Source organism: Drosophila simulans, chromosome 3R (genome assembly GCF_016746395.2).
Source record: "Drosophila simulans strain w501 chromosome 3R, Prin_Dsim_3.1, whole genome shotgun sequence".
Classification (NCBI taxonomy): Eukaryota; Metazoa; Arthropoda; class Insecta; order Diptera; family Drosophilidae; genus Drosophila; species Drosophila simulans.
This window is the reverse complement of record NC_052523.2, coordinates 11,763,495-11,786,635: the sequence shown is the minus strand read 5'-3', so window position 1 is coordinate 11,786,635 and position 23,141 is coordinate 11,763,495. Positions and strand designations below refer to the sequence as shown.

At 42.2% G+C, this 23,141-nt stretch overlaps 1 protein-coding gene across 2 annotated transcripts in view; it reads right to left on the bottom strand.

The window, feature by feature from the left end:
- LOC6728097 (stAR-related lipid transfer protein 13) overlaps positions 1 to 23,141 on the bottom strand; it is an 88,429-nt gene that overhangs the window by 41,583 nt on the left and 23,705 nt on the right. For both annotated transcript variants that reach the window (XM_016176729.3, XM_016176728.1), the window contains one exon: positions 18,161 to 18,215. The gene's annotated coding sequence lies outside the window, so the exon portion shown is untranslated. Of the gene's footprint in view, positions 1 to 18,160; positions 18,216 to 23,141 lie in introns of those variants that run through there.

The window sequence follows — 23,141 nt, the reverse complement described above, 5'->3', positions numbered from 1 at the left end:
TTCCATATCCACATCCCCAGCGAAAAGAAGAGGCAAAGCCACAACGTGTTTTAATTGCCAGCCGCTTTTTGCGCAACACTTTCCACGGGCACCACTTCTAAGTGACCGCCAAAATGTTGAGCTGCTGTTTTGCCGGCAGAAAGCCGGCTGTCGATGCATGATTAACTGCCCGTGCGGACCAGCCAACTGAAAACTGAAAACAGAAAAGTGCAACCTGCACCCTGCGAGCCGCAAACTGCATTTAATTGCATTCGCTGCATTCGCGATTTTTGGCCGCAGGGCAGCTCGACAGCAGGTAGCCGAAATCTTGCTGATCTCACAAGATCCCAGAGTTCCCCATTGCCGTTTGCCGCCCACCGAAGTGCACCTAGCCACTCCGACACTCGCTGATTAATTTGTTGTGGCAGGAAGCACACCGAGAGAAATAATCACTAAGTGCTTTAAATGCTATTTAGATCGGATTCAAAACAGATGGGTCTATTCTAGCGATTTAATTGAGATTGAGATACTAATGAGTGTTGGTTCTTTTTTAATAGATTATTTAAAGGATAGTTTGAGACCTAAGCCACTTCTAAGTTTATCCTAGAATATTTTCTTTCGGTGAGCATGCGGAACGGCATTTGCATTTGGGTCGGTTGCGAACTCGACTAACTGCTACCTTATTGGCCAGCGGGCTTGACCTTCAGCGCTGGCCCCGGCTAAAAGCTTTTCGCCGTGAAAGTTTGCCTCGGAAATTCCATTCCTTTCACCACATTGCCGCAAAAGCGTCGCCTCTTTGAAGGGGGGGCGTGGCAGGGGCTGTCAAACGTTTGACAAATTAATTTCAATTGTCTAATGCACACACATGCCGCTTATCTTTCACTTTATCTATTGTTGCGGCCGAGTGAAAATAAATTAACAATAAATAATTTTAATTATTTCATGAAGATGTCAAATTACACACGCCCTCGCCAAAAAAGCCAGGCTCTTTGGTAAGTTTTTTGTCGGCTTTTTTTCTATTTTAGCCTGGGTCCGCGAGTCGGCTTGATCTTTGCCACTTACGGACGGCTTTTGTGGCGGCTTGTGGCACAGCTGCGCGCTCTTTGTATTTATGATTATTTTCCATTTTATTTTATTTATTAAATTTGTGTGTTTGCCAAAGCCCCGGGCCGCGGCCACTTTTCGGGCAGCTCTAATAGGATTTGTTGCAAATCGTAGGAGCTGTCCGCTTCGCTGACGGCCAACGTCGTACAATTAAGCCCCAAACGGGTCAAGCTCCTAGTTGGATTTCTCCCAGCGATCAGCCCAGTTTTTTGCTGCTTCTCCATACGAAAAGATACCTTTTGAAAACCTAAGCCAATACAATAAATTATCAAGATATTAAAAAGTAAAAGAAAACAATGAATTATTGTGGGCTAACTTGGGAAACTTCATCAATTTAATGAAACTTACAAGGGAAGCTGCCATCAGCTGGGCTACCAACTATTTGTCAAATATTTTAGGGCCATAAAGTCAGTGGGTTGTGCTGCAGTTTATCATATGGCAAGAATATCAGGTGCAGCTGGGCTAAGAAATACTCTTTATCTTGGCAAAGAGATACCCAAACTAGGGTGATTCCGTTGTGACATTTGGATTAGACAGATCCTCACATCTGGGCGCTCCCTTATCTGCCAGCTGATATAGCCGTGCTGCGGTAATCCGGGGCACGTATATAAAAAACGATCGTAAAGCGACGGAATGGCATCGGAAACATAAATTTAAATATGCCACAGCGATGACTTTGGCTGCTGCCCCTTTTTTTCCCCATCTGCGTAATAAATCCGAATGCGGTATGGATATAAACCGTGCTTTATTTGTGTGTTATTGTGATTTATGGGCCTGCACATGCCGTGCTCTTTTGGAGTATGAAATTAATATTGAAAAGCTACTAAGTCCAGACTTACGCATAAATTAAAAGTTAAGTAGGTAGGCTGTCGTGCCTCCAAGTCGCCCTACTAAGTATTTTTGTAATCCACAACAAAGACTGAACAGCAACAGAAACCGAAACAAAAAACAGCCAACATATCGCGGCTTCTGGGGCGATTTTCTCGCATGTTTAACTCGTGATTTATGGGCATCAACAGCCGGCGAATAAACACAACATTTTTGCACATTTGCATTGCAATTTCAATGCATTTGACATCGTAAATATTTGCCAATGCATTAACTCGCCCCCTGCCAATATATGTATGTATAAATAAATCCATGTGCGCATGCGTGGCACGTAGTTGGTTCGATTGGTGTTTTATTTATGAAGTCTAGACTCTCGATTTGGCGTACTTATAATTAGCATTCGGCCAAATCGAGCTATATATAGGTAGTGTCGCATAACGGTAGCGCGAGTTCTATGAACCGTCGACTTTATACCCGTATGTGCAACTATATATACTGCCCGCTGGCGACTGTCAGCTTAGCTAATTGAGGCCTGGCCGAGGCTTTGTGTCAGCCAGTTCGTCACTTTAGCAGGGGCCAGCGGACTGTCGATCTGGCTGGCAATCGATCAATCAGCCAATCAATAAGTCAATCATATGCACGGCCAATCGGCAGAGTGCATACAAATTGCCGCAATTGTCTATGCCATGGCATCTCATAAGTGCATTACTCGGCGGAGTTTGTGGAGTGGGAAAGTTTCGCTTTTCGTCGCCGATTGCTGTGTGAAATAACATATTCGATGGATTTAAATACGCATTCGATTTGATGCCCCCAGATCGGAGGAAAGTTTTCCAGCCCAGGGCCAGGCAATCAAGGCGACATTAGCGCTCGATGCCGATGGCTTTTTCAATCGAAGATAGCGATGCACTGCGGGAAAATGTTGGGAACTTTGGGTTTCTTGTTCAAAATATAAGAAAAGTTTCTGTGAAATGTCCAATTCATCAAAGAGTGGATAATGCAGTGATTTGTTGACAGATCCTCAGAGTACAAGTACTTATATTATAAGAATTTGTTTAGCCAATTTATTTTTCCTTGTGTATATCTGCTGAAGCTTAAGCTATTGCTATTGCCAACCGGTCAGCCCGATTGCCTCGTACGATGTCTATTAATGTTGCCCATTAACCTTTTGACCCGCGATTGCCAGGCTGCACAGACTGCAGTTGCAGTGCGTGGTAATGACTCTCTTTCTCCGCTTTGTCTCTTTGCAATGGCTGCTCTCTTCACGCAAAAATGCGCAGAAGCTAAACGCTTAGTTTTTTTTTGGTACTACTTCGTTTTTTTGGCCTACGAATTGGCCATTTATTATTGGCTAGTGCGCACTGCTTCCAGGCGAATTTGTTGCCAATTTGTTGCGCCACGAAGTTTGTCGTTTGTTCGGTTCGCCCAATTAATTTCCGCATTTCCCAGACCAGACAAACTTGGCAATTAATTTCTGCAGTTTGCATTTCTTCAACCTTGTTGGCCTGACCTTTTGGCTCAAGTGATTCACGCCAACGCCACACGTCAGCTTTTGGCTTGCTGGATTTGGCATCGGTTTCAGTTTTAAGTTTTCCGTTTTGGCTTGACGGCCTGCGCCTAACGAGAATGGCCTGGCATCCTTTTTTTTTCTCGTATTTCCTCCTTTGATTCGCTCTAAGTCGGCAATTAATCAAAGCGCCTTTGGCCACGACGGACAAATCCTTTTGTATGCACTCGCATTCGCTCGTATGTGGCGTATATGGCTAACGACTGACAACGCAAATGGCTAAAATGACAGCGGGCCGTGGTCGCGTCATGAGTCAGCCGATGGGCAACGGTAACGTGGCCAATGCGTTTGCATCTTGCCTCTTTTTGGGCGGCTTCTCCCACTCCTCCCGCAGTGCAACCCATTTCTCCTCGGGGCTTCCCACCACCCCACTAACCTGGCTGACTGACAGACTACGCTGACAGGCGATGCCAAAGGCCACAAACGCAGACCGGATTGAAGTGAAGGCTTTTTATTGAAATTAACTTGGTTGCCCATTTCTATATCCCGCTGAGTGCATAATAAGTTTGTCAAAAAATTAAACAAACAAGTTGAGAAAGAGCTGGACAAGCAAAGTGAGTTCTTTCTAACTAAGACATAGAATAGCAGGGTATACTAGATTCGTTAAAAAGTTCCTTCAATAGCACACTATATAAAAACCATATTATAATTGAAATATGCTTGTAAATTACTCCCATAAACTTTAGCAAAGGAAAAATCTAATTCACCGGGCAGTCTGAGCTTGTTCAATTTGAAAAATCCAAATTGCGCCCGGCAGCGTTTTGATTACTCGACTCGAGTTCCAGTTTCAGGGACAAGGACAAGGACGCGTTGTGCAAATACTCGACTTGGCAAAATGTTTGCCCGGCAATAATTGGCGGCATTATTGACGCTTTCCGATAGCCACTCAATGCGATTAGTTTGCGATCGGGTGTGTGTAAGTGTGTGCCCCACCTGCAGCCGTTGTGCGATTGAACTTCAAATCGAGAAATTCAATTGTTGGCCATGCGTGGTCGTGGCCGGAGTCTCTTTGGCAAAGGCCAAGTTAATGAAAATATCATTACAGTTTAGCCCAGAGCGTAACAATGAGCGGCCGGTAAAAACCGGGGCTTGGCTGCTTTATTGGCACATGAAATATGATCGCTTCTCGTTATAGGGCGTGTGTGTGTGCTGTGTGTTTCCTTTTTTTCAGAGATATATATATGCCTTATTTCTTCTTATTTTTCTGAGGTGCGTGCCAAGCGGGCATTATTCAGGCAGCGCTCAGCGAGTCAAAAAGCTTTGCGCGTGCGCGTCAAAAACGTCCAAGTTCCCTTCCCTTCCTCCTGCTCGCCAAAGTCTTGGCCAAGATTAAGCGAAAAAGTGCGCAATCTTTGCGCGCAGCTCTGAGCGGCAAACTGCTGTCAATTTGACAAATGCGCCTGGCTCAGCGATTGTGACAGTTTTAGCGAGCCCGTAATTAAGCATGCGCGCACATGCATAAATAGCATAAATATTAAGCAAAAACAAAGCAAATTCACCCAAATGCACTCCTCTCGGCTGCCAAACAGGATGACAAATTGCCCGAGTGCCGTGGCGTTGGAATTTGCTTATCGCATTTGGTAATTAAAATAATGCACACAAAGGTGTCAAGGACTCTCGACGACGGGTGAATTTTAAAGAGTGGGCTTTTGGCAACACCAAACAGCAGGTGGTGGCACGTTCAAGCTGAGTATGCGGGCTGCCACAGTGCGTATGCGCAATGTTGAATGTAAAAACGGTGATTTAGGTGCTTTAAAAAGATGGGCACTGCAGATAAAACTAAAATTTTAAGCAGCTCAAGTGCGCTCTAAGTATAATAAATAATAATATGCTTAGAGTATATATCTAATCAACTATTTTCTATTTAATTATTAGCCTTGTTAGCCAATTTTTCCTTTCTGTAATTCCCAAAATCAAAATACAAAAGTACTTACAAGCTGACAATGCGAACAGCCTTGAGTTTATCTTGTTCTCTCATTAACCGAATTCGTAATTTTTGCTAACCCACAATTAACCAGTTGACAATTATTTTTCAAGCCTTGTCGCCGAAATGATCTGGTTAGTCTAACAGTAATGAAGCCAACGGAGCCCAACCCCGTTTGAGTGGCTCACTTCACAATAAATGTCAACATTTTGGCACGTTCAGCTGGATTCCTATTGGAGTACTATATGTATGCATACTCACACCAGCGGGCACGTATCTAAGCACGCGATCTGCACCGCAAAAGGCAAAACGGTTCAACGTATTTGCATAATTTACCTGCAAAGAAACAACAGACACATAAATTAAATATTTTTTCGCTGGCAAAAAGTTGGGTCTTTTTAAAACAAATCGTATGGAAATAATATTTAAAGACCAGGCCACACCTCTTGCAATAAATTGTGTACATATTGCTGTCGCACACATAATAATTAAATGCACTAAAAAATGAATTAAGCGCGCTGCACCGATGAACTGCCACGAGATGCGGAATCGAAAACGAAATCGAAAGACGTCTGCACTGCCGGCAACTTCATTGATAAATAAACGGGAAAAGTGCTTTTTCCCGAATAAAAAATCAAGAAAAAATCAGAAAAAAACCCACCCGAAAAAAGTGAAAAATATGTACGCCCTATGGCGGGGCAGCTTGCTGCACGATGCTTCCTGCACAATATGCAACAATTTGTTGCACGTCCGGATGTTTACAACAAAATAAACATAACATATCGCGCGCGCATTCAATTCACATCAATATCAAAATCAGATTCGATTCGAATTTGAATTTGAATTCGCATTTGACTTGCATGCATAACTCGTTACAGTTTTGTTTACTCGGGGGATCAAAGTCGCCAGCGGATTTTATATATATAACAGACCCGACCATAATTGGGCCCAATCAATCAGACGGCCGGTGATTGCTGATCCGATCGATTGAACACGATGAGCCGCTAATCTGCCAGTTGACCCACATCCCGAGTATCTCGCATGCATCTCGGATGCATCTCGGTTGCATCTCGGAGTATCGAGTACCCACACTCGAAGTGCAGGTGAATGCACCCGACTTATTTTGTTTACTAATGATCACCACAATGCAGTACCGCTAGCCTCCCATTTTTCCGAGTGCCCCGATCCGTTTGAAGAGTCGTAATTGTTCTCTAAATTATTGGGCGAATGGTACGAGGGCTTGTCGCCACCGATATCTGTCTGTCTGACTGTCTGTTTGTGGCTTTTTGTACATTTCGGTGTCTGTCTGCGGCTTTTGGGTCGTCATAATGAGGTGCCAAACGTAAATATGAACAAGAGAGTTTTCCACATGCCCGACACATTTTCGTGCTCCCCCTTTTGACAGCGACAAATGTTGGGTTCTTTAATGAGATTTCCGAAATCTCAATCTTCCAAGATGCTCGATGCACTCGACGAAATACCAATATAAACATTTTTTTTAAAGAATCAGGAATTGAAATTATGGTAAAATTTTTATATGAATTTTAGGAGTTTTTAATAATTATTATCAGTAAATCAGTTTGTTGAACAAACAACTTAAGAAAATGAGTGTGGTATGTGACCTCAAGTATAAAAATCTGGTCAGGATCTATATTTCTAGATAAACATATTATCATTACACTTCTCCTTTCTTCAGGTGTGGTAGATGTATATTTTCAATGTTAATTCGTTGCCATGTAAACCCTTTTGTGTCCCTAATGAGCCGCCAATGTGGTTAACCCTCTGAGGCCGTAACTCATTCTTGGCTCTATTGCTTGGAGGAAAAAAAAAAAACAAACACAGCTGCTGGTCCCATTGAAGCTCACAATTGTTTGGACACAGTTGCCCCAAAAATGAAATAAAACAAAAAAAATAAAGAATGAAAAATGGAAAACCGAAACTGAAACAATTTACAATAAATATGGGATGGGAAAAACATTTGGCATGACCGAAAATTGGGGACGCCTCAGTGCTCCCAATAGGCAATTTGTTTATTCCATTTGATCTCTTACTGATCGAAATTTGTTGTTTTTGGGCAAAAACGCAGTGCGCTGATAGAATTGTAACAACTGTCGCGGCATAAATAAAGCTATTATGATTTATGCCGACCAGACGATTACGAAACTCGTTAGAATGCTCCAGCCACGGGCCAATGAATCGAATGGATCGCAGTCTGAGGACCGTGGATTATTTGCATGTCTAGCGCCAATAATTCTAAGGCCTGCACTCCGATGATATTCCAAGTGGTTGGCGGCGGCACCACCACCATCCTGCCCCACTCTGCACCACTTCGGCACCACCTCGCCGCACTGCAGCACCGCTCAGATTTCGACGTTTTGATATGGCGTGAGGCTATATTGGCAATCTTCTGTGGGCCCATCCATCGGCTCTTTCTGATTGTGAATGTGCGTGGAATTGTAAATATCTGCGACTGCAATTGCAATTAAAAGAAAGCAGGCGTTTGAGGGGTTTTCGGGGGTTCGGGGGTTATCTGCCTTCTCGAGAGGGGACATACGTATGTACATACCAGCTGCAAATGCAATCTGCGAGCATGGCTTTTGTGCATGTAAGCGGCTCTTCTTATAAGCATCGCTTATCAAGCTGCAACGCCTTGTAGTTGCTGTTGCAACTGCAGCAGTTGTTGCAGTTGTTGTCATTGGCAGATGCAACAGTCGATTGGCAAAAGGCAGCACGCAAAAGTACAACAAATATAAATGTACTGCTGACTTGATGAACGAAGTTAAGAATACCCTTAGATGAGGATGGAATATACATAAACGGAGAATGTAACTATATAGTATATATGTTAATAGATCTAATGGATTTCATTGTGTGCTTCTAAGCCTAACATATGTTCTTGTATAATCCAAGTAGATAACATTCTGGGCAAAAATATAGATACCAGACAAACGCGAGTGAAAATCAGAGTGAGTCATGGAAATATGGTCCCAGATGGAGACGGCGAACGAGAACAGCCCACAGACAAAAGCCTCATTAGGTGGGGTCGGTCTACAGCGATGGTCGTCGTTGGTACTGGGGTACTGCCTCTGGAGAGCCGGGACTTGCAACGTGGTGCTTGCAGAAGGGAACTTGCAACTTGGTCTGGCGATCGTCGTTTCAATTTCAGTTTCAGCGTTGGCGTTGAAAGCGCGTCGAGCACTCCTCTTTAACTACATAGTTACAGTCATTGCAGGATCCGCACGATCATCATTATCGTCATCATCATGTTGCGCCCATAAAGCGAATTATGCCATTTGCGTAAATTATTGTCAAGTGGCCCCGGCACACTAAATCATAGAGATGCCAGGCTCCTGATGCCCGATACTGGAGTTGTTTTTCACGCCAATCAAATGGTTATGGCTTACTCTTAGTTCGCTATTATTTATTATTATTTTGTTTGTATGCCGCGGAAAAGGAGTGAAATCAAGAGTTCATCGGAGTTGACCCACAAAATGTGGTTAACGATATCCCTCTGAAATTCATATTTATTTTTGCGATGGCCTATTAAAATATACAACTTTATAACTTGTTCCACTTTTTGGTGCGTTCCATGTTCTCGAGCTGCTGGCTCCTTCGAACTTTCTTATTAAGAATTATATATGCAGCCATAATGAAAAGCCATAAAAAATGATACTTATAAGAGAGCAGCTCGTCGCTCCTCACCCTGTGGCACAGTTGCCACATGCATATGGGGATCTTCGGCGCAAGAATTTGACCCAGAAATTGAATGGAAGTTGCAGTTGCAATAACGCGGAAGTGTTCTTTTTTTTTGGATTTTTACAGCGTTTTATTGCCGAATACTGGAGCTTCTGATGCTGAGATGTGGCTGCCTTTCAGCGGGTATAAATAAATTTAATGACTCAATTTGTAATGAGAAATGTGGGCTGTTTGTTTGCACTGATCGCCCGAAGATTGCACTCGTAAGCTCCACTTGCAGATTTTCGCCATAATTCTGCTTAAATTGAACGGATCGCGCTGCTGTGTTGGTTTTAATCAAAGGACCATTCAGTGGGGAGGAACATTCGGTTCCACTTAAATTTAAATAAATTACATAATTTAACGTATCTTTGCACCCAGAAAGGAGAGCTCTTTGTTCTCGCTTAAGAAATATCCGAAAAATATGCAAATTCATGTCGATTCCTTGGCGTTGACATCATGCTTAAAAACAGGTTCATAAATTGCGAAGCATTAATTTGAAATTCCCCTTTGTTTAAGTATTATTTGCCTTTTTTGTAGGTACAGCAAAAACCACTTGATTGCAAATTGTAATACAAACACAGGCCAAATTCTTGTACTTTTAACTGCGAAAATTGTACAAAATTTATGACATGAGTGTCAATAGGCCGTAGCACATAAATGCTGTTAATTAACATTTATTGTTTGCTGATATACTACACAATGAGATAAATAGGAAAAAAAACGAATGGCCAAATAGCTGGGGAAATCAACAAAAGAGTCTTTCTGGCCGTAAAACGGCATTCAATTTGCTGGCAATAAAATTTTATGAAGGTTTGTATATTTTTGCGCATTGTTTGCTATTGAAATTGGAACTCGAGCGTTTTAGTCGTGGGCGATTTGCTGAAAGCGATGCCAGGCACTTAAATATATTTTTTAAAATCCAAGCAACTATTTTCCTTCCATGCCACTGATAAGTTAGCCGACTTTGTTCGCTCTAATCAGCAAAATGAAGACTGGCGGCGACTAGTAATTAACCCAGTGCATTTTTGACCGCTGCCGATGCCCATTGAGTGCATACAAATTTTTATTTTTATGGCTCACAGAACAATTTAAAGGACTGACAAACCAAATTGATATGATTGGGGCAATGGATGGGGCAGACTCCATTTCTTGCGGCTTCCACTCTTGTAAACAAACTAATTAAAACTGACACTGACGGCGGATGACAATTTACGCAGCTGTCTGGGAAAAAATGGAGTGCTAAGCTGGCTTTCCTCCCTTTGTTGCAATCTTCTTAATTGAAATGTTGCACGCACAATTGCGCAGAGTCCAATGGATGCTGCATCAACTGCATTAAAGATGCGACATTCAAATAGGAGTTGAAATTCAAAATGGAATTGGAAATGCAATTCAAGCAATTATTATTTAAATTAGCGGCAACAAATTGGCTAATGAGGCATTGGCAACATGTTGCCAACAGCTGTTGCTAGCAACACATGTTGGCCACATTTTCCAGCCAGCAAATAAATAAAAAACCAAAATAAAGCCGAAGAAAAACCAGCAGCCGCCACCAAGTTATGACTCTAACATGCCAAATGCAAAAATGCCAACAATTTGTGTGCACACACACCTAGATGCTAAAATGATGATGACGGTGGTGCTGTTTTCTGTGGTGCGGTACCCTGGTGGTTCGGTGGATCGGTGGTGCTGCTGACAACGACGACAGTCAGTCTGGCAAGACATGCGAAACGTGGGCAAATAATTATATGTACATGGATACCCAACCAGCTAGATGTGGTCTCTGCTATTTTTTTTCATTTTTTTCCATTGTAATTGTTGCCTATTTGGTGTTGGCTTTTAGCGTAAATGCAAAACTGAAGCAACAATAACAGCAGTCGATCAGGCCTAACCCCTTGAAAAAACAATCAAGCCTTTGTAGATCCCGAAATCTGAATGATAAAATTTGAAATTAACAAAAAAATGATTTTTAGTATAGCTTTTGATTTTATATAATTTGTTTTAGTTATCTAGAAAATATGCCTTAAATATATAAAATACTTTTTAAAGGAAGTTGAGAGCCTAATCGGCTTAAAACTGAAGTTCAATATTGAATCCAACTAGTTACATAAAAGTCGCCCATGCTTCTAAAGGGTTAACTGAAAATTGTTACACATTTTTGTTATTACCGCCCGTTGTTGTTTGCTGTTGGCCCCGAGCTGACTTCCAAGCCCAAGCGGTGACAATCATAATTTTTCATAGCTCAACCGGTTTGCGGCGAGCTCGACTGACGTTTTATGCTTAGCTGGAGGGACTTTTGCAGCGTTATGCGGGTCGCCAAGCATTTCGCGCAGTGTACACATGCTGCGCATGCGCAGTGTTATGTGCGCACAAGTGTCGTCGGCGTTGGCGTCTCTGGGTTTTGGCCAAGTCCGCTGAGTTGGCTCAAACGACAGGGGGTTCAGGGGTTCAGGGTTCAGGAACGACGTCGTGCTCATTGCACAAAAGAATAATGTGGCATGTGCTCGGGCTGTAATTACCTTGCCTCTCCAAGTGCCACAGCGGGATTGTGTTGGTGTCTCGAAAACAAAAAACTGGCTCTCGTAATTAGCCGTATTTTTATTTTTTGTTTTGGCCTGCTCGCAATGAAGGGCCTTGGGCCAAGGCATTATTTTTTTTGATTTGCATAAAGCGAGAGATTTATGACTATAAGGCGAGATTTCTTGAATATCAAGGTTGGGCCTATCAAAGTCTAAAAAAATAATACGATACTATAGGTAACTGCACCAAAATAAAACTAAAAACTAACTAAATTGTACTATTTTTTCAAATGTGTAAAATTGGTTAATTGATTCGATTCATAGACACAGAAATTGGTTTGACATTTCGAGAGCATGTTTCAGTTACGAAGTAAGAAACCATTTCGATTTATTATATCTCCGGCCGCTTTGAAGCATCAGTAATTCTTTTTGCTTGGCATTTAGGCGGTTGTTATTTCTTTTTCTCTGTTTTTTTTTTTATACATCTGTGAAATGTACACGGCGCAGAGAAGTCTATAATTTTCAAACATTCAAGTGCCCATCAGCAGACCAGGCAGACCCATTTTTCTTTGGAGGCTGTCTTGTGAAAGGAAGTTTGCGGCTGCTTAGCTGTTTAGCTACATTGCCACATTACATTGCCAAAATGCCGAGCAACTTGACCAGCAAAAGTAGCAACTGCAACAATTGCTGAAACTGCAGCAGCAACATCAGCGGCAGAAACAACAGGCAGCGGCAGCAACATGAAAAACTATTGCAGCTGCAATTACTCGCACTTCAAAATGCCAACAATTTGCACAAAGAGAATTTTTCGTTGTTGTTTTCCCTGAGCCTGCTGCTCAGCCAGCAACAGCAACAACAAAAGCCCAATGTGGCAACATCAATCATTTTGCATTTGCATGCAACAGACAGTAGCCCAACAACAAAAACAACACTCGTGTTGCAGTGGGAACGGCAAAAGTGAGGCATAAATTAGCTGGAGGCTTTGTGTTAAGTTTAAATATTGCACTTGCCCCTTCAGATCCCCTTTTTAATCTACATTTTACCATGGTCTGCTTAGCTTCATGGGAGTAAAAGTGTAAGAGTGTAAAAGTGTTTCTCCGAAGTCTTTTGTTATTGCTGACTTCATTCTAAAGATACTTGCAGCACTTTCGCTGCCGCACAGTTGCAATCCATTTGGCGTATTTTATTACCAACACAGCATGACTCATGACTCACGACTCAAAAGCCAATCCACGATGCGTTGTCATCCTGGGTCTTCATAATTGCTGTTTGTTTGCCTTTTACGGCTTTTGCCCCAAAGCAACTTAGTTCCCATTCACCCACACAGAAACTCAGAAGAGGACCACTTACGGTCCTCCATAGACTGTCCACATCCGTTCTGACTCAGTTTCAGAATTGGCTGTAAAACCAATCACCTCTTGACTTATGGGTATTTCCTTGACATCCTGTTTTATTGTTCTGTGACTAAGAAGTTCTACCAAGAAGTGTAATGGATTAGCGGAGATTTTATAGTAATCCTTAAGCAAAGCTCGTATGTTAACTTCTAAAAACAAAAATTCTTCAGTAAAAACTATTATTCTGATAGTTTAATTGCCGTAGAAAGAAATCCTTTTGGTTTGCCCATTCGTGTTGACCGCATAAAAGACGCTGACATAACATTTCGCAGGCGAATGATTTATGCTAAATCCGAACAGAAAATCGCATAAACGGACAGGCTTATCTCAATGAGCTGCTGCCAATGGCCAATGGCCAATGGCCATGGAGGCCAACTGAGGAGCCACCGATGGAGTCCCGGACTTTTGGCCATATATGCGTGCAGCCACGCAGAAAAATCGAAGAAAAAAAACCAGACAAAAAGCACAAGAGGCGATATTGATAGGCGCAATTAATTATACGCGCCTCACACTGACAGTAAGCGTTTTGCTTTGGTGGCACCGTCTTCGTATATCCCCCCTCACTCTCTCTCTCTCTCTCTATCGCACACCACACTCTATCTCACTCCTTTTTCGATCGAGCGTCGTTGCCGCGTATCAATGACCAAATGACATATTAGCCTTCGTCTTAGTGTAAAAAGCCGCGATAACTTTGGCAGACGCACACGCAATGTGCCTCCAAGAAAGCAGCAACAAAAGAAAAACAAAAATATGTAGAAACCAAACTACCACAACATCGACGTCAACTTAGAATCTAATCGTTTATTGAACTCCCAAGTCAAACTAGAAATCGAACATAATACGCATACGCAGCGTGCGCCGCCGCATGAAACCGCTTGCGGTCTACGATTTTTCGGTAAACTGGAGCAGACAGTGTCCAACTGTGTCGCTCTGCTGGCCCGCTGGCGGCGTTGAGAGCTGGAAATTACGACCCCAGTCGCCCCTTTCGAACCACCACCCCCCACAGGGCACCAGATTTCGATTAGGAGGCCAGCGGACTACAGTGTGGGAAAATCATGACTGATCTAAATAGCCGCTTTGATTAGTTTCCCAATCAACTATTTGTAATAGTTCATAGTTTAGCTCTAAGGTGAATATGAAATTTTATAATGCTCATATACCAATAATTAATTCAAATGCTTTAGATGTGTGTAATTACCTTTACAGTACTTAATATATTTTCATTTGAATTACTTGTATAAAGCTTTCAATCTTAAGAATGTTTGTGTTTCATTACAACCAATTCTTCTTTTTTTTGTGTGTAAGCCGCATATGAATATGGATTATGCTGGGGGAGTAGGAAGTTGATGTGCACGTTTCGTTGAAATATGAGTAGCTAAGTGACTTTATCACGGTGGGCCCGAACCAACACATAACCCAAGCCCAACCAAACCAAACAAAGTTGAGTAGAAGGGAAGTGTAGAGAGTGGCGCCAATGATTTCCATTGCAATCATTCCCATGAACTTGGAGTGAATGCAACTCCCACGCTTTAAAGTAGCTCGTTTGGGATATTTGTCACGTCTTTGTTGCGGTCTTGAATGGTCGCTTTCCAAGAGGAAAGTCGCTTGAATTTCACAGGCCTAGTCCAGCCCTATTATAAAGTTCTATTCTTCAGAAAGTATATTTACGAGCACAAAGCGTGCGATGTCTGCTTGGAATTCTGATGGCTTGGGACTATAGCTATAAATAATAGCTTTAAGGTTTGAAAAACATTTTATTCATTTCTCCTTTCAATAATTCTACAATATATAGATTTTTTTTCTATGCTCAGCAATTTCAACATTATTTAATAAGCATGAGGGCGTAGCCGGCAGCTTAGCCGCTTGAAAAACCAACAAAAATCGATGGCAAATTGTCAGTTACTACTGTGTAATCAGCCGAACAATAGCAACAATCATGGCTTGGCAATGCTTTCAGCTTTCAACTCACCACTGATTTGCTAAACAATTACGAGTACACTCGGTGAGTACTGGCCGTACACAACAAATAGGTTGTACAAGCACTTTAGATAAGAATCTTAATAGAATTGCCAGGCGAAATGCAATCCCGACACACACACACACAGATACAGATGCACCCACAAAGTAGGGACTCGAGTTGCGACCTAATGATATTTATCAGCAATTCGTACAATTTCCATGAGGGCATCATCATATTTACAAGTTAATATTTACGCTAACAAGATCTGCCCGTCCCCACAACTAAGTTGGTGATCTAGCCACAGGCTCGGGCTGTTGTTCTCTGTTCTTTGGGTTCTTTTGCTTGGTATCCGGGTATCCGGGATCTGGGATCTTGGATTCCCATCCCCAATCCCATTCCTCGCACAAAAGGATCGCAATGGCACACGGCTATGGAGATGGAGACACTTAGATATCGGGGGAGGGCGACATGAGTAGACAAGCAGAATGCTTGTTAAAGCGCACAACATGCAGATTTCATTAAAGATATCGCCGGATGGCACTGCAGTCGCTGAAGGGAGCCACTTTGCATGTGGCAGACAAAGAGCAAAAGCTGGCGTGCACTGAAAGAAAACTACGCACTTGCGACTTCAAAATTAGTTTAGCAAGTGAAGTTTCTAAAGGAAATCATACATTCAGTATAAATCAATCTAAATCATTTACCAAGCTTACTTTTAAGAATATTAGAATATATATTGTTCAGACTATCTGCTACCCACTAACCCACATTTGCTCAGTGTGTAAAATCAACAAGAAACAGTGATTTCAGCGGATGTTGTTGTTGATGCAAATGTGGTGCAATATGCCTCACTGCGAATGGCGAACTTCTGACGCGAAAGTGAAGCGCAATCCGCTGGGCAGGAGTTCCTCGCTCGGAGCTTCTAATGAAAGTCCAGCAGACTGAATGACTGAATGACTAACTGACGGACTGGCTGAATGTCTGGCCTCGCCTTGCCGACTGTGGCCTAATAGCTCTGGTAATAAAATGGCAATTAAGTGCCTTTATGGCCGTGTCCCATCATCCTGTGCTGGTCCACAGCCGTGGGGCATCCTTTTATGCCCCATGGCCGGAGCCCCATAAAAATACTTGTTTACGCATGTACCAACAACTCTATACTCTATGGCCACAGCAACTGAATCCTGGCTTGGTAATTCGCCTGCGGTATCTGCGGTTTTGGTTCTACATTTTTGTATTGGGCAAATCGGTTTTAGGGCTCATCTCTCGCCCGGAATTGTTTATGTTTATTGTGGGCATAAGTTTGTGCTATTTTATAGTTTTATCGGCTTACACATGTCGAATGCAATTTGCCGTTGGGCGGGCCAGTCTACGTTTATTGATTTTAAGTGTGAGTTTATGCGGTGCCCGGATAAAAGGGATCCCATAAAATAATGCCCGGCCCAATTGGATTCGTTCGGCATGTCAACCTCATAAGCAGCGCACACGAATTAACGCTGGGCACTCGGATTCCCCGCCGGGATTGGTAATGAATCTGGGGGGATCGTCGGGATCTCTTTGCCTCTCTGCATTCTGAAAGGCAGCATAAGCATAACCCAAACAAATCAGAAGATTAAAGCAAATCTGGCCATCTAGGCACTTGTTTGGATTGGCTTTATGGTCAACTGGTGAGTAGATGAACAACAGCACAACCGACACTTTAGAAGCCCTTTGAGTGGCAATTTAGGCATAATCAGGCTGTTAAAGCCTGCTTGATTGTCGATCATCGTGCACTGCACAAAATGTTATGCCAATTTGTGTAGAATATTTTACTCAGTGTAAATTTTACTTACGTAAATATTTTCATATCTGTTTCCTATTAGAAAATACATCTACATGCTTTCTTTAGTTTAGTTTTATATTTTTTCGCATTGGGGAAATCCCAGCAATGACAGTATGTATTTTGCAATTTGTTTTCAACTGATTGCCATTTTGTGATTTAGTTTTAGATTTCGGTTATCTCTGACGGATTTCAGTTAAGACTCCATGACAAACCGATTTGAATCAGCATGGTTTTGAGTACGGCTTTCAGTGACTGGCTTCGTGAGTCACCAACTCTGCGTATGCGTAATATTTCTTAACGGCCAAAGCTGTCTTCTCTGCAGTTGCTCTCGTTTCTCTTTCCAAACTGACGATTTCCGTTCTACCTGGGCGGCAGAAACGAACTCGTTATCTTTCTTTGTTTATTTTTATGGCTCTTTCCAAAGTATTAGTTATCAGAAATGTCGTTGCTTTTGTTGATTTCCCCACCATTTTTGGCACAGCCCGCTTTAGATACATTAATGCGAATTCGATTTGGAAATATTTGACTTTGATTTGAGTCACAGCCAGTTCACGAGAATCTCTTATTGCCCGAAAGAACTGAGATATTCCGAAATCGTGTGTACGCTTATTGAAATGCAAACAGTTGGGGAGCAACAACAGAACCAACATGACATGGCAGTACATATTTGCATGGGAATTAGAAACAAGAAACGCTGAATATCTGACTTTGGAGTTTTTTGCGCTGGCGCAGAAATCTTGTTCGGCATGGGGCGGCCATATAGCCAAGGCATGCCCCATACCAAAAATAACTCGGCATACAGCAACATCACATCAGCAGCAGCAGCAGCAACAACCGCAGCAGCAGCAGCAGCACACGAGCAACCTCAAACTTGCCCAGCAGCAGCAGCAGCAACACAAATGGCAACATTAGCGCAAATTTCAACGGGGCACAATTTGAATTTGAATTTTGCTTTTTGTGCGACACTCACAAACACGTTTTCTGTATATATTTATTTTGCTTTGCGTTTTTGGGCCTTTTATAATATATAGAAAAAGCCAGGCCAGCGCTACAACAACTCAAGTCAGGCAAAAAACCAAAAAAAAAAAAAAAAGAATTCCCCCAGAGCCAATGACTCCGAAAAAAACATGTGTTGATTAACATAAATGATTTCTGTGCGGCTCAAAAGCCTGTTCGTCTGCCATTTGTAAAATGTAAAAGCATTTTTGGAAATCTGTATTGCTGCTCGGTGTCAAAACGTAAATAGCAGCTGGCAAATATTTATTGACTTAATTGGCATATTTGCTCGGCACTGGGAAAGTTTAGCTTTTCAGTTAATTAAGAAATTTGTTACATACCTTTTTTTGCTGCAATTTTCATGCAAAATATCCGGGCGATTCCAAACTCCAAACTCTGCAAAGAGAAAGCCAAAAAAGGAAGGTTGGTTTATTTGTCAACTAATCAAGGCAATCGTTAAGATAGTTGGGCTTTTGTTTGGAGGGCCCAACAAAAATATTGGCACGCAGTGCCAATATGCTAATGTTTATTGCTAATTTCACGCTGTATCTTTCGCATGATAAATGCCTTAACTAAATGCATAAATTTAAGCCAAGTTAAGCAAACAGCTGAGCAGCTGAAAGCAGGTAGTTCGCTGTTTAAAGGTTGCTAGGCCAGTTTCGTTTGCCCAGCTGGACACGAAAAATAAATTGACACAACTCGATCCAAGTTTGGGCCATAAAACTTCGAGCAAATCGATAATGCAATGCGGCATATATTAGCGGGTGATGAGTTGAAGATGGGGAGGAAACAAATGTTATATTCGACGATTTGTACTAGTTAAAAGGTACATAAATATACGACATTGCCTCTAAACCATTCGAAAATACAGACGATTATACAGAAACCAAGCTTGAGTAACATGCCGTATTTTCCATGTTTTTTCTTGCTGAAGAACTGACCAATATGTTCGGGAAGCACAAGGCCAAGACGAGTGACGTTGATTGCGAAATGTCTCATATAACTTGCAGAGCAGCTTGCACAATTTTCCGAACAACACAACCCCAAGCGAGTCGTCTTCGTGTTCGTTGTTTTCCATTTTTCCATTTTCGCATTTACCATCCTTCCTTTTGCAATTCAATCAGCTGACATATAGTACGTAGCCTCCTGGCCAACGGAACGGAACCAGACGTCATTTGGAATACAAATCGCCCGATGTGGCACATCAGGTTTCGCCATGGTCGTCACTCAAAGCCCAAACTGAAACCAGTAGAATTTCTAAACTGGTTGAGCGACACAAAAGGCCGAGAGCCAGCCACTATTCACTACTCACTATTCACTACTCACTATTCGCCACTAACAATGCATCTCGCATTCTATACTAAATGTATAACAAATTCCGGTAGGTGCGGTGTGCTGTTTTTACTTTCAAATGCCTGGCATATTTCTACAGCTTTACCCATGGCAAATGGCTGGAAGATCGAGCCCTGTCAGCTCTGGCCAATTTGCGTGTGTTAATTGAGACTAACTGCCCCAGTAGACGGCGGCCCTAGTGCTTTGATTAATTATAGACAGGATGTCATAATTTACGACTGCGCTGAGTTTGTGGCTAGTTGCATGACAGAATGCAATGGAAAAATGAGGAGGAAATGTTACACAACATCGCGCATCTGAAAATGAAAGCGCCGCCCCTCTCGAAATCTTTGTGTTTTTCTAACCCAGAAAAATAGGAGCGCTGCGAAAGAAAGCAAGCCACTCGAATAGTTGACAAATCATCGCCAGATTTACTTTTCAAGAATTAATCCCGCAAATCTGCAGACTCATGGCCTAATCAAAAGTAAGAGTTACCGAAAATTGTTCATCAGCAATGAAAATAAGACAAAACTGGGCACCGAATTAACCCATATTTTGCCAAGAGATGATCGCGGGCTCAAGACCCCAAGTGGAAAAGTGGAGAGCTTGCGTGCCTAGAGCTTATTGATCGAACCGATCGAACAACAAATGGCAGTTGCAACTACTGACACACCTTTGGCCATAAAAACGAGCTATATACGTATATATATATATATATATATATAGTTTTAAAGCCGAAGTCGAGTTGCAACTGTTGCAATAATGAGCAACTGCCAAAGGGAGATAGACGGTGTGTGGGTGCCACCGAACTGGCGAACCACCTGCATTTTCCATTTTCATTTTCCCATTTGATGCCGCTTGATTCGCAATTTGAAAGCCTGCCAATCAGCTGGCTAAAAGTGAACAATGAACAACTGCCAACTTAGCTGGCCCAGCGTGTGACTGCCAAAATATTGCATTGTGTGCACACGATTTCGTTATGCATTTCAAATGCAAATTGGTTTTGAAAGGTAATTGATCCCCGGGCTCTTTGCGCCGCTCAATGACAGAATTATTCTCCGATTGCGACTTTCAAATGCAGCGCAGGAAATACAAAACAGAAGAAACCGAAATCTTATAAAAAAAAAAGACTAAAAAGGTGCCCACAAAAGATTTGTGAACTGATTTCGTATGCTGCCAGCAAACATAACGAAATCATGGAAATTAAATAAACTCCGCACGATCCCTGGCACATTTATAACTTTGAACTTGACAGCCGCTGACTAGATGCCACTAAAACATTCCAAGGCACATATAGTCAGCGCTCGCTAGTGATGGAAATTTGGAGTTTTTGAATTACTAACCAAATAAGCATTTAACAAAAGTATACTGACATTTTTATGGAAGTTATTAGCTACTCTAAGCAAAAAAGAACGACATACATTTGTATTCATGAATCGCCTTTATTTCACTGTACTTCAAGTTTCCAAGTCCCCACTGTACTTAGAAACCAATCTAGTTCTATCTGCGTTTCTTTTGATATGACAGCGTTAATTGAATTTCATTTTCATTCAGATTTCCCGCCAGCTTTCTGGGTGAGCCGAACCGAATAGCTCTTCTAATCGGGCTGCATGGTTCATTACGCATGCAGGGAAGCGTTACAAATTAACCCAGTTATTTACGATTATTTCGTTTTAAATTTGGGTATTAAAGATGATTTAGCCGCCTATGCAATACGAGTACAATGCAATAGGTGCGCTCGATTGCGTTCTGGAGATGCAACTGAGGCAGCGGCAAGATCTTGTAAATTGCATAATCGCCCAGCTGGCCAGCAAAGTTGGTAGGTATGCTGTTTGGACCTGACTCGAATAGTATCCGCATTTGTATCTGTATCTTCTAGCCGGGCCTAAAACGTGTTTCCGCAGTCGGCTGCTCCATTTTGGCCCCCTTCCCCCCGCCCAACCGACCAAGACTTTCGAGTCGTAATTGCCCTGGCAATTTGCAATTGTGCGGCTCTGGTTCTGGCAGATTGATGCCTTAGTTTGATAATGGCCAATGTCGAGGCATGCAATTTTAACGGTTGCACGGTGTCAGAAAGAAAGAAGAGATTCCCCGGCCTTTCGGAGATGATAATTCCCGGTAGCCGAAAACAAAGGGCAACAAACTGGTAACTGCAACTGTGTCAAGTGAGTCACACAGAAGACAAAGATGAACCCAATTCTTATTCTTATTCTCATTCTTAATATTTTCTCCCATAAAAAATCATCAGTCACGTGCTCTCTTAGCCATCTTTCCTGCATTTTTTCCCGTATTCATGGCACAGCGCTCTATTGTCTGCGAAAAAAAATGCATTTAAAAAACGATGCAGGTGACAGAAAATTAGCAAAAAAAACAAAGTGTTATGTGCGACAGCTGAAAGAGCGACAATTAGGCGCATTTTGTGTGTGTTTCGTATTTTTTCTTGTCTGTCTGCCAGTTTGTGGCTATTGCATTCAATTCCCCCAAAACCGAAAATTGTGCAATAACAATTTGCGCTGCACAAAAATGCGCGAGCAGCTTGGCCAGCAAAAAAAAAACAATACGAAAACTGAGACAAGTTGCGTGGTGGCTTTGTTACACTGATACGCAGAAAATCGGAATTTTTACGCTTTAATTTAAAAGCTTAATTTAAAAATTAATTAAACATGCACCAGTTTAGTGTTTTATTATATCATCAGTGAATCTGAACAAGAGGATTTTAGTATTAGTATTTCAGTGTCATGTAAACCAAACTGCATAGTTGTAAGTATAGGTCCATAAATGAGATTTATCTATGTAAATTCCCGACTTCTGTTTTTCCCAGTGTACTTGCAGTGCCTCTGCGATTGAACATGTGGTTGGGGGTGTGGTGCCGCAATTGTTTTGGCCTGGGCACAATATTTGAGACATCGTAAAAGTTTCACACAGTTCATTAAGCGAAACAAATAAATAAATAGAGTTTAATTGTGCAATCGCCGATAGAAATTGTCATCGCCGGCAATGCGATCGAACCATAAATGGTCAAAAGCAATGGCAGCTTGGGATGGGGGGTGTTAATAGCCCCCTAAGCCTAATGAAGGTTAATGGACAGAGCGGGCGACATAAAAACGTGAAATGCACGAAAAGCAGTGGAAAATTGTCAAAAACTGTTTCAATACCCGCGGCAGTTGGGGGCATAAATCATGCAAAATGTACAGTTAATAAAACGATCGAATTTCATTAATTGTAAATTAAGCCCGTAACCAAAAACGCACATGAGAGCGAGACAGCGCGATCGGGTGAGAGTGGGTGAGCGATAGAGGACGCTTGCATTTGGAAATGGGCTAGAGCTGTTTTTCCCTGGCTTTAACCTGGCCCGGTGGTGTTTTTCTTCTTCTGGGGACGAGCCACGACAACCACGCGGAAAATGCGCGACAAGGCGACGACGACTCTGCTGCGATGGCGACAACTGCATGCCACGGAAAAGCTGCTGCTGCCACCGATACTGAAACAGAAACAGAAACAGACGCGGTTTGGCTTGCCTGGGGATGGAATGATGATCATCGCTGTGGCATGGGCTTTATAGACCGCAAGAAATACTTAGAAAGATATTTTGGAAAGCAAGAAAACACACTATATATCTAACCAATATATGGGAATCTTCCTTAATTTACTATTTTATTTTACATATTTATTTTGAGGGTTAATATCAATTATATGGTGCTATCAAAGTGTAAGGTATTTATTAATTTAGATCACTATATTTTTCTCTAAGTGCTGATTGGTGCGTGGTGTGGTGGTGCATCTGAGCCTGGGTTTGAGCCAGCATTGTTGATTGGTGGCTGCAGTTGGCTGGCGACGTTAATTTCACTTTAACAAACATTTCGCTTGTCTGCCGCCGAGACCGCAAATGCCAAAGCAGACTTTTGCGGCCTGTGTGACAGATCATATAGAAATGTGTTGCATTTCTAATCAAAACGATCGATCAAACGGTAGTTTTCTGTTGCGTTTGCC